Here is a 15,560-nt window from a genome sequence, read left to right on the forward strand (position 1 = left end):
GACAGTAGGGATGACGTCATTTGTAAAGTTGGACTGTGGTTTCAAAGTCAAACTACAGACTTTTACAAAACAGGCTTACGGAATGTGAAGAACCAATGGCAAAAGTGTGTCACTAGGCACGGTGGCTACCTAAAGAAGGACTATTACCATTATGGTGTTAGAGTTCTCCAGAGTGGATTTGTTCTATATATATCCTGGAGACATGTTAGAAGAAATTAAAAGACGCGTCATGACCAGAAGTAATGAGCGGCCGTAATAGCTACAACAATGACCTTTTTCCGTTACAATACACATTACTCAGCTATATATAAACAACCCTCTTCCATGTTTCCAGAACGAAGCAAATTGGACTCGTTACTACAGAAGCCACATTATCAAGATCATATAGATGCTACTCATTAAAGAGACAGCTCACAAAAATACTGGGCTGCAATGTGGATTGTTAATTGGTAATTGTGTAGAAAGACTATATTAAACGTTGGACCCTACAGCAGATTATTCACACAAACTAAATACAACTTTCTTACAAGGCTGTCTATAATCTTTATTATAAATTAACTAGAAATGCTAACAGTTTCGTAAGTATATCACTTCCTTCTTCAGACTACTACTACAACTGAAATCATAAATAACATTACATCATTTGTTATCTCTACCAATCAGGAATCACTTTTCATTAAAATTCAATATATATGTCCATTGTTGTGACAATTTTAAATTCTTAACAGACATAATACATTGTTAAATCTTTACATTTCTTTTATCATAATATCCAGATTATCCTAGCTTGCAGGATCGAATAGGTTTAAGTCAACATAGCGAATCGTATGCTCTTACCAGCAAAATGAAACGAAATCTTCTATTTAATGTCTTCTTTAGGCAAAAGGAGACGGATGTTTAATGGAAGTAAATTATGAATTAGTGGAACGAGAATGTGGGAGGAAATTGGAGAAAAACACGATGTTGCTGAATTAGAATCACGATTTCTTTGAGCACTGTTAGGTTAGGTTATATGCAACATGGATCTGTCCACCAAGAAGTTCCATAACTTGAGATCGAAGCAGAAACCCCTCACTGCAGAGACAAGTCCTCTGCCACTGTCAGCGTACTCTCACAGGGAAATTAAGCCTCGAATTAAGTATATCACAGACAAGCATGCTAATTATTCACCCACAAGAAAGCACAACAAAATTACATACATCTTTTAGTTCTCAATTTTAATGAAATATTTCCATATTCTTACACAATAAAGTGAAGAAAAATGAGCTGAAATGATTATATAAAGAAGAAAATAGCAAAGACTAATTTCCTTTGTAAGCAAACTTTGACGAAATAAGGAAATCACCTTCTAAAGCACATAAAATGAGAACAGTGCAATCTTCAATTAACAGACCTACTTTCAACCTATGTTTTCATTTTCCTTTTTCTCATTAATTAACTGACAATTAAAGCCTCCCAACTCTTGCCTTATACTCGGATACGAAACTAATTTCTTTCCTTTTTTCTCTGCCACAAGCGGCAATGAGGACTACAACTTCCTATAAGTTACGAGAAAGCGTACGATTCGCTTAAGTTGTTAAGAAAAATACATAACGTAACGCTTATTACATGCATTCCTTCTACACATGGAAGCCATATATCATGTATATTTGCATACACACTACCCTTTCCTCTTGTTTGTTTTGTCTTGGTGATAATATCCTGTTGGCTTTAGTTGTTCTAATGACCTTCCATATATTTTCAAATCATTATGGAAACTGGTAGTCAGGTCAACCATGCACGTAGCCAAGGGGGGGGGTCAGGATCCCCCCCCCCTTCGAGACCAGAAATGAAAAAATTATGGAAGGATGAAACAAAATGAAATGAGAAAAAGAAGGAACAGCGTTAAAAGTAAACTACAGGAAGCTTTTGGTTACTCTTTCTTATGAGAAAAGTTGTATTACTTGCTATACATGGTTGCGAGGTGAGCGGTATATCCTGGAAGAATCAGGGAATTTGAAATTTCTAGAAAAGTTGCGGAATTCTCAGAATTTCTGCTACTAGTCAGAGAGATTTCAAGCTTCCGAAAACATAGTGCCGTTGTGTAACAGCGTGGACATTTTTTATCATAATTTTTCGTCATCGCATCCTTGCAATATCAAACATGTTATTTCTAAAACAATTTTCTACTGCTCCTTTAACCTGTCATTTGAAACAGACAGTAGTTGACGGAATAATAAAAACAAAAATATTTGTGGAAAGAAAGTTCTGCTAACATTTGATTCAACAGAAAAAGGAACGCAGAATTGCGGAATGTTTTACAAGACATTATTGAGTATGTACTTTTTATAATAGTTGAGGTCATAATGAAAGGAAAATTGTTATATTTGAATAAACAGAGGAAGGATGTAAATATTGTATAATCTTTTTCAATACTTTTTTTTTTTATTTTACTAGAGATTTCTTCATACTTTATTAAAATACTTACCAACATATCCTCACAAATCAATATGTTGATAGTAAAGTAGTTTTGATTGATCGAGCTCCTGGGCCTTCAGAATTTCATGTCACTCCCCCCCCCCCCCCGTTACGAAATCCTGGCTAAACGAACCAATATATATTCCAGTAAAACTGTTTCGAATGATCGAGCCATTGGTGTGATGACCACAGTATTTCATATCACGGACCTCTCCCCCTTCACGAAATCCTGGCTACGTGCCTGGGTCAACGAAGGAAAAATAGAAAAAAATCCTATAGTTTTGAAATTTGGCAAGGTTGTTGGGGGGTACCCTAAACGGTCGACGATGCGTGGGGATGTTCAAAGATTTCTTTCTCCCCCCCCCTCTCTCTCTCTCTCTCTTTTTAAGCTTTCCTTAAATACCTTAACTCTAGGGTCTAGTAAAACAAAAACAACAAAAAAATCAAATACATCAAACTTTCTACGAAAATAATCCTATACATTGTTTCATAGGACTAATAGTTGAGAAGATGGAGATAAAAGTACATATTTAAATATTTTAATGGTAAAACCAACTTAAAAGTTCAAGTAATCTTCAGAAGAAAAAAAAACGTACCTATAAAGGTGGCTCAGTGAAAAAGCGGTTATCTCTGGTGTGGTGTTCCCTGGGTCGATCCCCGGCCAAGTAAGTTTGTGGTGCATAACATCGTGTCCGTGGGCTTTCTAGTGGTACTCTCGTTTTCTCATTCTCATTCCACCAATTTATTCCATCATTCATTTGCCGCCCGTTTCCCTTAGCCTAATAGTGGGACTTTAAACTGAAAGATTTCATTTTCCCATATAGCCTCTGTTCAAAAAAAAGAAAAAAAAACTCAGGATAACAATAACAACGTTAAGAAAATAAATCTTTACAAATTTTATTTAAAATATCAAAGTTGAAATAAGTATACGATCCCACGTTAAACTGTACTTTATACATATGACAGTCTAAGTACCGAAAACGGAGGTCAGATTAAATTTAAACCAAGGGCGTCTCTGGCGGGGGGACGAGGGGGACGCGTCCCCCCAATATTTTGAAGTACGAAATATTCAATATTTTATTCTAATTTAATTTAGTTACTAACGACAGAATAGCATATATATAATAATTATTATATTTATTTGGAATATAATATTCAGGCTGTGAAACAATTATAACAGAGTTCTTGATATGTCTCAGGGGGTCCGTGAAGGTAAGATGAAAGGTACAAATTGAATTGAAGACAATACACAGGTTGGGCTAGGTTAGTCTTTGTTGAAAACTATTAGTATTGGATGGCACAGTAGTATTTATCATGTACGATACGATCAAGTTTCTGTACAATAATGTATACGAAAACATATTTAAGTTCATATTTCTTGGAAGGAGTTTCAAAGCTCCAATCATAGTCTCAGAGGGGACCATGACTAAAAGAAGATTAAGAACCATTGTATTATAACATTATGTTAATGTATGCCTAATATTTTTACACTCCTTCGAGTAATAGTCCTTCAGGGTAATATTTGGAAACTCATGAATACAATGCAATGAGCTCATGAGTTAGGTGTCTTGTTCTCTCAATCACTTATGGCACGAGGAAACTTTGTTGCACCTAATCTGAAGGTGCAATAGACAATGTCACTAGAATAAAACCACTTCGTCCCACAAGATGGTTATGCAGAGGTGACCAGATTCAGAAATCTAGATAAATATGATGTTATACTAGAAACACTGCATGGTATTTCTGAAACCGAAAAACAGCTTACAAGAGGTCCAGGTCTTCTATCCCATTTTGAAACTAGCATAACGCTGTTGGGTTTATTACTTGGACAGAAAATAATTGGCATGCTGGAACTTCTGAAGAAGTCAGTCCAAAGTCGGAAATAAACTGTAACAGGCTTGATTAAAGGTGAAATTGTTTCAGGAAATACTCAGAATCTACACAACGAAGAAAGGTTTGACAAGATAATGCAAGAAGCTAGTGAGAAAGTAGAAAAATATGATTTGAACCCCTTTGCATTGCCAAGAATGAAGAGGGTACCAAGGAAGTGCACAGAGCCGGTAGAAGATTGGGTTCCTAAAGATGTCAATGCGTATTATAGGGGGAAAATATTATGCCGTCATTGATGTAGCTCTGAAAGGCCTAGAATAAAGATTTACTCAGTCGGATTTCCTGCGTCTTCGGCAACTAGAAGATAAGCTGTTATCAGGTGTGGTCGAACAATTGACATACTTGAAAATTATTCAGAAATAGATGCAACGTCATTTTCTCTTGGGATGAAAATGTTTCTGCAGAAGACTGGTTTATCTTGTGTCAGTCATGCTTGCAAAGTACTGTACTACGAGAAGTGGAACCAGAAGTTCGAGCTATGTTTAAAAACGTTGGAAACGTATTGCGTCTTTTGATTGGGCTGTTAGTTTCTTCATGCAAAGCTGAACAGAGTTTTAGCTCTATTCGAAGCACAATAATACAGGAGAGATTGAATCATGTTATCATCTGCCCCACACATGATGATCTACTAGACCTCAACCTAGACGAGTTAGCAGACAGATTTACTGCAAGCAGTGACCGTCGCATGACGATCTTTGGTCTAATCGTCATTAAAAAATAGGTAACTAAAGTACATTAAGATGATTTTGTATTCCTTGCGTCATTGTATGTGTGAATTTGCATTTTCGTGTTTTTTTTTGTTTTTTTTTAATTTTATTGTTCAATATATTATTGAATAGCTGCTAGATAATTTAATTTTGTTCAGTCTATCACAGCCATCTGTTTAATAAATAAACAACAAATCGACGTGATATAATCTAAAATTCCGCTGAGGTTCTAGCATTTAAATCACTTCCTTTGATGTCCCCCTCAAATTTTACATGCCAGAGACGCCAGTGATTTAAAACAATCGAACACTACTTACTCCTAGAAAAACTACACTTTGAGTTATAAATATTATAGGATTAAAAAAAAAAAACACTTAGTAAACCACCTTAGGAAGCAATCCGGATAGTCGAAATCAAACTCATGGATCGCAAACACAGTGAACCATCAACTTTTCTCTTACTGGCTTTACAACACATTGGCATTAACAGTTACATGCACAGCACTAAAGAAAGAAAAAAAAAACATTGTTTAACGATTAACGAAGCAATGCATATTCTAGCATTTGCTTATAAACCAAACACACCCATATAAATGGAAAGGATTTAGTTCCATATAGCCTGCGTTCATTATGTAAAGAAGCAATGCCGCCAATATGGGAGGATAACCTCAACATATGTCAGGAAGCCCACTCATATATTAAGCCCTGAAAAGAATATCTTTTTTTAAGTTTTTCTTTATTCAATTGTAAAATCGCAGCGACAAAATAAACATAACTTTTAAATTAAATAATAGTAGATTAAATTAAATAATAGTAGATTTAGAACATGTGCATTTAGTGACTGGATAGTTTACAAGAATATGGATTTTTTACAAGAATAAAGTCTAGTTCACTAATAAGACAGGAGTTTAACAACTTCTGAATTGTTACTTGGCTACTTTCATTATTACAAAAAAAAAAAAAAAAAAAAAAAAAAAAGGTTAGCAAGAGTGAAGAACCATAAAACTGATGGGAGCTGAGTTGAGTTTGAATTTAACGTCCCTTTCAGCAGCTAGGCTATATAAGACATGGACCTACTGATTAACGTGTAATCCGAACCACATGAGCTCCTGCCGGGAATCGAATCTATGATATTCAAATTCTTTATTAAATTACTATTGTTCACTATTATTTCTTTCAAAATTGGAGTGGTTAGCGTACGCACCTTCGGCGTGGGAGACCTGGGTTCGATTCGCGGCTGGAGCTCATGTGGTTCGGATTTCACGTTAATCAGTAGGTGCACGTCTTATATAGCCTTGCTGCTGAATGGGACGTTAAACTCAAAATCAACTCTTCCAAAATTGGGCATAATTTATTCAGAAACCTACTTATTTTTAGATTCCTGACAATATATCTATAAAAGTATACACAATGACGTTTTAATATCCCAGTGTAAGACTAAGTCACAGTACCAAGCCAGTGCGTGCTTACAGAATGTAAAAAAATTCTGTGTAATCTTTTCGAGATAACACTTTAAACCACAGCAGGAAGAAACATTAACACGACATAGCACTAAAACCTCCTTACACCAACAATTATCATTATTTTTAAAAGGAGGAAAAATGAGCCCCTTATTTGCCATGACGTAAAAAAAAAAAAAAAAAAAAAAACTACGAATGAATTCGCAAGAATATGTGATACAGGAATTTCATAGTACCAAAAGTTGTATGACCTGATGTGACCCAATCCCAGTCAGTTCTTCATCGTACACCCACACGAAACAACAAATTCACGACTTTGTATCGAAAAGTTAATTATATTTTACTGTTGATGATTAGCGGTATGTACCTTCCGGTTATCCATGCCCTGTGCTTAAAAGGTTAGTCACCTTCGTTCGTTCTGTGACCCACTGACACCCTATCACAGAGACTGATGTCATGCCCTCATGGTAAAGCACTTAATTACTTTACCCAATCCAACATTCAGAATTCAAGTATAATAATACAACTTACTAATGTAGTCGATTAGTTGTAGATAGAATACATATCTGTTCCTTCTTTCTTGAATTAACATCCAAAGTGATTGCGGTCATTTCGACAGTAAAACATTAAAATGCTTGCGTGCAATAAAAGAAGTAATTTTTATGTCAATGAATACATTTGAAAGTGTTCACCTACAATATATAAAGCCAAGAAACGTACCAGATGTTTCAAATACTTGAAACAGCAAAAGAAAAAAATACGTTAGAATTACTAGCAAACAGAAAGGAATAATTTACGTAGATAAGATGTATTTAATGCAGCGTTTCTCAAACTGTACTCTCGAGGTCTGCTTTTATGGTCTCCTTACACTGAGCATTATTTAAAGAAAGATTGAAAAATAAATTCAAGTGAATTGGGCACAATGCACCATATTTGAGAATCTCATACGAGTAATAAGATGGAAATACCTTACCTACGATCAGCTGTATCACTGTAAACTGTTCTTGATAGCACTCAATGGTTTAAAAAAACACACACACATCTTCCATTAACCAATATATATATATATATATATATAAAGAAGTCTGAGTGCTTGACTGTTCAACGCTCAGGCCAAACTGCTTAAGCTAAAAGCTTGAAATTTTGCCAGTGCATAGGATTTGTGACGTAAGGCACAGTCCTAGTCAGGTAAATCGTAAGGTACGGTCCGTTAAAAAAAAAAAAAAAAAGTCCAAAAATGAACTAAGATCCTTACGAATTCTCTTTATGTCTGGCTAATTTTCCCTGGATTTCTGTCGCAGACAGAAGTGGAAATTAAACGATACTGTTGATTTTTAATCTAGAACTATTAAAAAGACCAAATTGTATTAATCTTTGTAAAATCGCCCTTCCAAGTAGGCAAAAGTTTGTAGAAATGGTGAGATTTCGGGAGGTTTACATTCCAGACTCACCCCTGCGTGTGTCCCTGACGAATTACTCTTTCCTTTTTAAGAAGAGAACCGCCGCAGGATCTGCAGCAAAATTCCTGTAAAGGCTGGACATATACCAAGCAACCTACTTGCGTACTATATGATGCTACTTTTGTAAAAGCCTGACCATAGCATAAACGTTGTAGCAAGGGGTGAGAGAAGCTGAATAATACATACTTTCCTTTTGTTCGTATCGAAGTGCCAAACCCATGCCATCAAACAATCTACTAGTTTGGGATACATACAGAAAAGAGATTTAGTGGGTATCGACTTACGACAACGATATTTACAGACAATTTTAGTGTGGCGATGGGTTCTGAGTTCCAATGAATTTGAATTCGCATCAACAAGTTCTAGAAGCTAGTTCTCGGATTCAAATTCTATTCATTACTCAAAGGCGAAAAACGGGCACTTCAACCAGTGCTCTAAATAAAGAATTATGGCCTACTTGCAATTGTTGGTTGCCTTATTAATACACTGTCTTACAGAAAAATAATAATGTAAAAAAAAAAAAAAGAAAAAAAAAGAAAGCTCTTGAAAACAATGCTTTTATAAAATATACTATTTTTCAACATGCTAAATGAAGAAACGGGACTAAGGCTAAAAGCACTGGGCGCCTTTCCAAAAGCTTAGAACAAAAGTTTTAATGATATGAGGGAAATGGTTCGCTCGCGCCCAATGCTTTTATTCTTACATTTGTTTCTTTATCCTATCGCACAAAAAGTGTTTTTAGTGCATTTTTATACTAAACTTTTGTTAATGAATAAGACAAAAAGACTGAATTAACCAACAAAAGATTTCTTCCATTTTATAAAAGTATAGTTACAAAAAGATTATTTATGATTTAAAAAAAAAAAATCTTAGTACTTATTCAACATTTTCAATTGCATTATGGAAGGTACGTGTTTCTCTTCTTACGAAAGAAAAATGCTCAAACTTGTTACGTTGAAGCCAACAGAAATACCAGCCACCTGCAACCACTCTATTTATACCAATATCTGTAACTAGTTATTTTACAGTAAAACTATGCATTACAGTGAATTTATGTGTTGTCATCGGGTTTATATATCTATACAAAAGCTCAGAGTTCTAGTTGCTATAGCAGTGTTTGAAATTTAAGTTGTACAATTTGATTCTAACAAATAAGAAAGTATTCTACTATGTAATAAAAGCATTTCTTTTTATTTTAAAAAAATCGTTTATGCTTTTCAATCAGATTAACACAGTTCAGTTTAAAGAGATTATAAACGCCAATTAGAACACCCTTTGACTCAATTAAGTACGCGTATGTACACTTAATCATGACATGATCGTAATCAAAACCTCGAGTACCCAGACAGCATCCTAACGAAGCAGATACCAAACAACGCGCATGCAACTCCTACCAAATCAAATAAATATTTGTGTTGAAATTCCTAGGCTTTTAACTGAAATAGCTATTTTTGTATATACTTCAATGAAACTCTTGAAAAATAATATTGCATACTACAAAACAAAATCTGATATTAAATAAATAAAAGTGAACCACCACTTATTTTGACTTTAAATCTACACGATTTCATCACAATAGTTGTGTCTTCAATTTGATGGAAACTAGTCATCTATCTACTGAAGATCAAACTTACACATGCCAAGATAGCCTACTAATGCTATAGTTTCTTTTGAAAACGGTAGAAATGATGTTCTTAAATTCGAATTAGCGTCGACCAGAAATGATAATATTGTGTACATTGTTATCGACTCTAAAGTCCAACAAATATACCACGTAAATTGCACGTAAAGAAGGTTGTAAGGAGAATAAAAATGTCCATGATTCAAGAATTTTCACATAATCATGCGTTCTGATGGTAGGCATTCTACGTTAATACAATAATTTAGATGAAAAGATTTTTTCTTAAAATTAGCAATAATGAGAAGAAAACATTAAGAATGTAAATATTATTTAAAAAAAAAAAAACAGCATTAAATGAACAATCCTTGTACTCACTTCACAACCCTCAACTAATCGGAAACGTAAATTAATTATAATTATATAAATTCTTTAAATGAAACTTAAAATAAAATTCGTATCTGAAGAAAACCTATCTATATGAGCCGTTCAGATGCCAAAGCGATGAACTCCATCAAACGAGATTTTTCAGTGCAGAGCATTTTAGTAACTTAAATACAATGTATTTAAATGAGAGTGATCAGAACGTTTACGCATTCTAGTGGCAAATTGTTACACTATGGAGTTAATCAACTTTGCCTCTGAAAAGTGTATATCTTTTACAAGTTAAAAATGTGTAGAACTAAAAAACAAACAAAAACGGAGTTAATCGGTTTGACTTCTGAACGTCTCATATATTAAAACGCTAGGTTTATATGTTTGTGGTCAAGAAAAGTTTATGTTCGTGGTCAATTCCGTCTATCTGGCCAATTCTTTTCGACAATGAGATCTCGAAAACCACAAATGCTAGAAACGCGCCGTTTTCGCTGGTCGATTTCAAATTTTGTGTAGATTTTCCAGTTCTAATTCAAATTTTCAAAAAAAAAAAATTGTCTTTATTTTTATATTCCACATTTTAAGTGTCGTTTTGACCGTAGTAGTTTAATACTGCCACTAGGACGTAAAGGTTGATACCCCTGTGTAAGGTAACCAGTACAGGAGCTACGTATTGCGGGTTGAGGGAGATTTCAGGCGCTATGCTTTAACCTGAATGACAAAATCTATTGCAAGCTGGCAACTTTGAAGGCGTACTCGGATACGGAATTCTAAGAAAAAACTATTGTCATCCGGCATCAACTATCACTTATCCAAGTTTGCCACAAACTCACCCCAACATTCTATATATTAAAATACTGAATTTATATGATTGTCTATAGCAATTCACTCCCTTTGAGAGTCTCACTGTCCTTTACTTGTGACCGCAAAGGGATTTCCAGAGATATAGCGAGAAGTGGGAAGGAGATTCACGCTCACAATAGAACTGTGCACTGTGTAAATAGCGCATGTTCAGCTAGTGTACTTGTAATTTACACAGCATTCTCCTGTCACTAAGTTCACACAGCACGGCCCGGAAAAAACATTGCACTATCCACATCTTCCACCTCATCCCACTGCATTTTTGAGAAAACTTTTAGTGCTTTAGTAAGAACTATAACAGTGCAGGTAGTGATTTTTGCAATTAATCCAACCTTTCTCTCTCTCTCCAGCAACCTTATTAACCATTCCTAAATAGCGTGCTCTGCATGTCCTCGTCCATTTATTGCTTGTGTAGAAGTGAAAGCGTACAATATTTTTCAACCTGAAAGTCGCTTTGATACATAATTATTTAGTGTCAAGTGTTTCCGTTTTATTTAGCACCGAGCACATTTATGACAGAAACAGTGAACGATTGGATTACGCCTACCCATTCGTGGGTCTCATGTTAAATCAAGTGATGCTGGAGAAATAAAGCTACAAGAGATTGAAAATCTGACTTTCTTCAAAGGGCTTTGTTCGAAAATGCTTAGATAAGTATCACATCCAATAATATTGATTCTTCTTTAGCCTAGCCGGCACAACCGTGGGACGTAAACTGAATATTGATATTTTACAATAAACGTAAAGATCGTAATGTCGTTTACAAAAATTTGACATCTCAATCCTTTCGGAGATACGCTCAACATTCATAAAATTTGCAACACTGTTAACTACAACTACCAAAAACTACTACTTGTATGTTATAGAAGCAGACAAAACGAAAGCAACATCTTTTCTTTTCTTAAAAAATTCCCACAATTACGTAATTTTAAGCAGTATAGCAGTCTCTATTCATACGTTACATATCTCCTAAACGGGTTGAAACATCAAATTACTGTAAACAACTGATCTTTACAATTATTGTAAACCATCTAGCTGAGTGAATCTGATACTTATCTGAGAACTTTTTCGAAACGATTTCTTTTTAACGAAGTCATTTTTCAAAACTTGTCCCTACTTTAATTTGTCATCCCTGAAGCCTCTAAATAACAGAAACAACGTTATAGCGAATGCACACAGAAACTGTATAAAAACTAAAAGGAAAAAATCTTGGGAGAGACATCATGTCACGTTCTCACTTCTTCACTGAACATCCATTTGGAGGCGACCTTCAGGGGCGTCTGAAATGTGTTAAGTCCTTGTCACATAGCTACACGAACATCCATAACACCGAAGTGAACGACCAAGCCAACATTCTTAGAATATGAAAATAACAGCATTCAGCGCATCACACTGTTTGCTTCCCCATTTAATGAATTTTAGGTGAATGAACTATCGACATCCACACAAACTAACATTTCAGTTTCTTCAAAAAAAAAAAAAAAAAAATCTAGAAAGAAACGAAGGTCACGAACGATGTTACGGTATGCTGTTGGCTATTTAATTTTCATACACATCTACATACACGTGCCACACACTGAGGGAGAGAGAGAAAGAATACGCAAGAATGGTATGCAACAAAAACATATTAAACTTTCATTCCTAACAACATATTTCCTAAGCGAATTCTCCGGGAAACTGTTACGACAAATCAGTAAGAAAATCAATGACAAAACCGAACTAAGAAAAAGGAACGTTACACAGAAAAGCATTTATTCTCGTTATAAACGCATTAACATTAGTATATAACTATTAATCGCTGTCATCATCATTGCTATTCACCTGTTACTGACAGTTCATCTACCGCAAATTTGGCAACTCCAACACATTAAAGTCGTAAGTTAATCATTTGGTTTCGGCAGAAGAATTAACACCTTCAATCTCGTCCATCAAACTGTCATCTTCTTATCCCCCTTTTACCTCCTGGCATATCTTTCAATTTGTCCCGAAGAGTACCATCTTACATAATGTTCTGACTGTTCTTTTTCCTTCTCTTTAACTATCTTCACTGTTGTTCCTATCTCCTCCATTAGCGTGGTGAACAAAATTGTGTCCGTGAGTTCTTGCCTTTCGCAATACATTCTCATCCCAGTAATTATTTCATTATCATCCACTTTCATTAATCATCCGTCTCCTTTAGCCTAGAGGACTTAACCGTGAGAACTACAAATTTCATTATTTCTCAAATTCGAACTAACATTTTCTCAGAGTTCTACGTTCCATTCAGCAACACCAATTTACCAGCGTAACTGAGACTCCCTCTATCTTCTCAGTATTACCAATTATACAATCAATTATTAATAACATCGAACTATCAGCGGAATAAAAATCTGTTTATCTATTTTTCATTGTTATTATCATTTTAAAGTGCGCATGAATCAGCCTACCCCTCAGACTTATTTTGAGCCGCTCAACGCCGTCTATTGAATCACATAGGTCTCATCTTTGCACAATATCAGTCAAATAGAAATTAAAGTGTAACTGTTAATCTTAATTCTGGGCTATGGTCTATCTCATTAACCATACTACGTATGAAAGTCTCGCTTGCATTATATTGAAAAGCTTGAGGGTGCACTTCATTACCAGTTTCATTTAAATAAGGGTTATCATACAGCATCAGTTTTAAGTTTAACTAACTATGATAACTCTGTGGCCTATGAAACCCGGAGGTTCGATGCCGCATTCACAAAAGCTCTGTACTAATTTCGGTCCTTAGCCAACTGAATCGTTTCTACTTTGTATTCCTTTACTGCGAGAGCCATCTTAATATTGTCCTCCCATCTGCGCCTAGGTCATCCTAATGGTCGTTTTCTGATTAGGCTTCCAGTTAAAACTAAAAGCATTTTTACTTTCTTTTATTCTGGCTAAATGATCTCCCCATCTGATCCTCCTAGATTAGATGACTTTAATGTTGTTAATTAAACGGTACAAATTATGTAGTTCCTCGTTACAAAGTTTCCGCCATTCCCCATTCCCGACCCTCTTGGGTCCGAATATTCGCCTCAAGATCCTGTTCTCAGATACTTTCAGTGTGCGTTCTTCCTTCAGAGCACGCAATGTTTCGCAACCATACCATATCAGTTTTAAGTTCACCAAAATAAATTATCTTCCTCGATCTTCTCGAAAGCTCATCATTTACAAACTTACTATTACTTCCTTATTGTCTTTAACCCTACAAACTCAATTTCCATCAAAACCGAGATAATTATGTTCACAGCTTACAATTATTACTTACATGGCACAACAGGGAAAGAAGGACCTATCAGCCGTTTTCATGATATTCGAAACCTAAAGATCTTACACGGGAGAAAAACTCACACAACGAGCTAATTTGAGAATATAGAATGAAATTATAGTTCAGATTTTGGACTAGCCGCGCAAATACCATGGGTGCCCTCCTCGTGCTTACAGTCTCAGGTTCGATTCCAAGCGAGGGTGAATATATCACTGAAAAGCAAAGTAAACTGTAACTAAACAACTACTGCTGCGTTCCATTCTGCATTTACTTATCCACTAATGAGTAAATTAAAACGTACAGTACTTCAAAACTCAATGAGATATCGTACTAAAGGAATATACAATCTTAAAAATATTAATAGGTTAGTACCATAAAATACTCCTCCATCACTGTCAAATTTTCCTTACAGGTCCCATTTATCTGCTCCATTCCTACTGAACAACAGGTTGTACGGAAGAATAATTACGGATTTAATTATTGTTTAGGCGAGTGCTCAAGTCAGGTCTTTATGCAGTTCTTTTTCAATTGCACTCCCATTTCCTTAGGATTTTCTTCTTCCTACTACTCTCAAGTTAAACCCACAACTGTAATATGATGCTGATACACTGCTTGAAAATGAAATACAGCACCTACAGCCAAATGCTTTGATCAAAATTAGTTAATTGTCATGAAAATAACACCCACACTGGTAGCCATCTCATACCAGATGGCGAAATTGGAAATCAATTCAATGCCAATGCTTCTATCTGAATTAAAACATTATAGCTATCATAGATACGCCCTTAATATATCAGCAATATATATTTTTGAATGTAGTTAATACGTGCACTAATAAACCTGCATATTAATTATTACGAAATGAGAACGAATATAGGCATCTGAACTCATCACACAGAATAATTCTTCAGAATCAGATGCTATTCTTGTCAACATTCCCTGCATTTAAAACTTTATTGCAGATTGCAGAATGAAAATTTGAAGGCTGCACACATAATTTTCCAAGATCTCATGAAATATACACCAGCAAATGGCTTATAGAATATACACTTTCACGTGTACAGCGCGAATTAGGGTCTTATATACCTGACAATGTATAATTTCGAGATAGCCAAAACCAACGCACTAAACAATGTAACTAAAACTACTGTTCCTACAATATTAATTAGAAATATGAGATTTATATTTCTGCCTTAATTACATAGACCGTTGTTTTAGCATCCAAATTTCGAAAATGAACATCAGGTTTTTGTTCAAAACTTTTCTGAGATGGTATTTCTGAATATCTGAGCTTGGGAGAATAGTTTTTGTAAGTTTTAAATAACTCCGTCGCTGAGTACCTTTCCCATCTCTCTTTATTCTATAGCATCAATCACATTTCTATCAGAACTTTTGGGATCTAGTTCTTTTTCTTTCTTTCTTTTTTCGAAGTTGCAGTAAATTCCATTTCAAGGATTCT

General features: G+C 35.0%; 2 protein-coding genes across 6 annotated transcripts in view; one reads left to right on the forward strand and one right to left on the reverse strand.

Annotated features, from left to right (window-relative positions):
* Window positions 1–15,560, reverse strand: part of Ptp10D (Protein tyrosine phosphatase 10D) — a 279,629-nt gene that overhangs the window by 255,338 nt on the left and 8,731 nt on the right. The window lies entirely within an intron of this gene.
* LOC145680844 (insulin-2-like) overlaps window positions 4,799–15,560 on the forward strand; it is a 158,298-nt gene continuing 147,536 nt past the window's right edge. Inside the window, exon 1 of the mRNA XM_081751954.1 lies at window positions 4,799–5,068. The gene's annotated coding sequence lies outside the window, so the exon portion shown is untranslated. The remainder of the gene's footprint in view (window positions 5,069–15,560) is intronic.

The sequence above is a fragment of the Thermobia domestica genome, chromosome 3 (assembly GCF_964235325.1).
Source record: "Thermobia domestica chromosome 3, izTheDome1.hap1.1, whole genome shotgun sequence".
NCBI lineage: Eukaryota > Metazoa > Arthropoda > Insecta > Zygentoma > Lepismatidae > Thermobia > Thermobia domestica.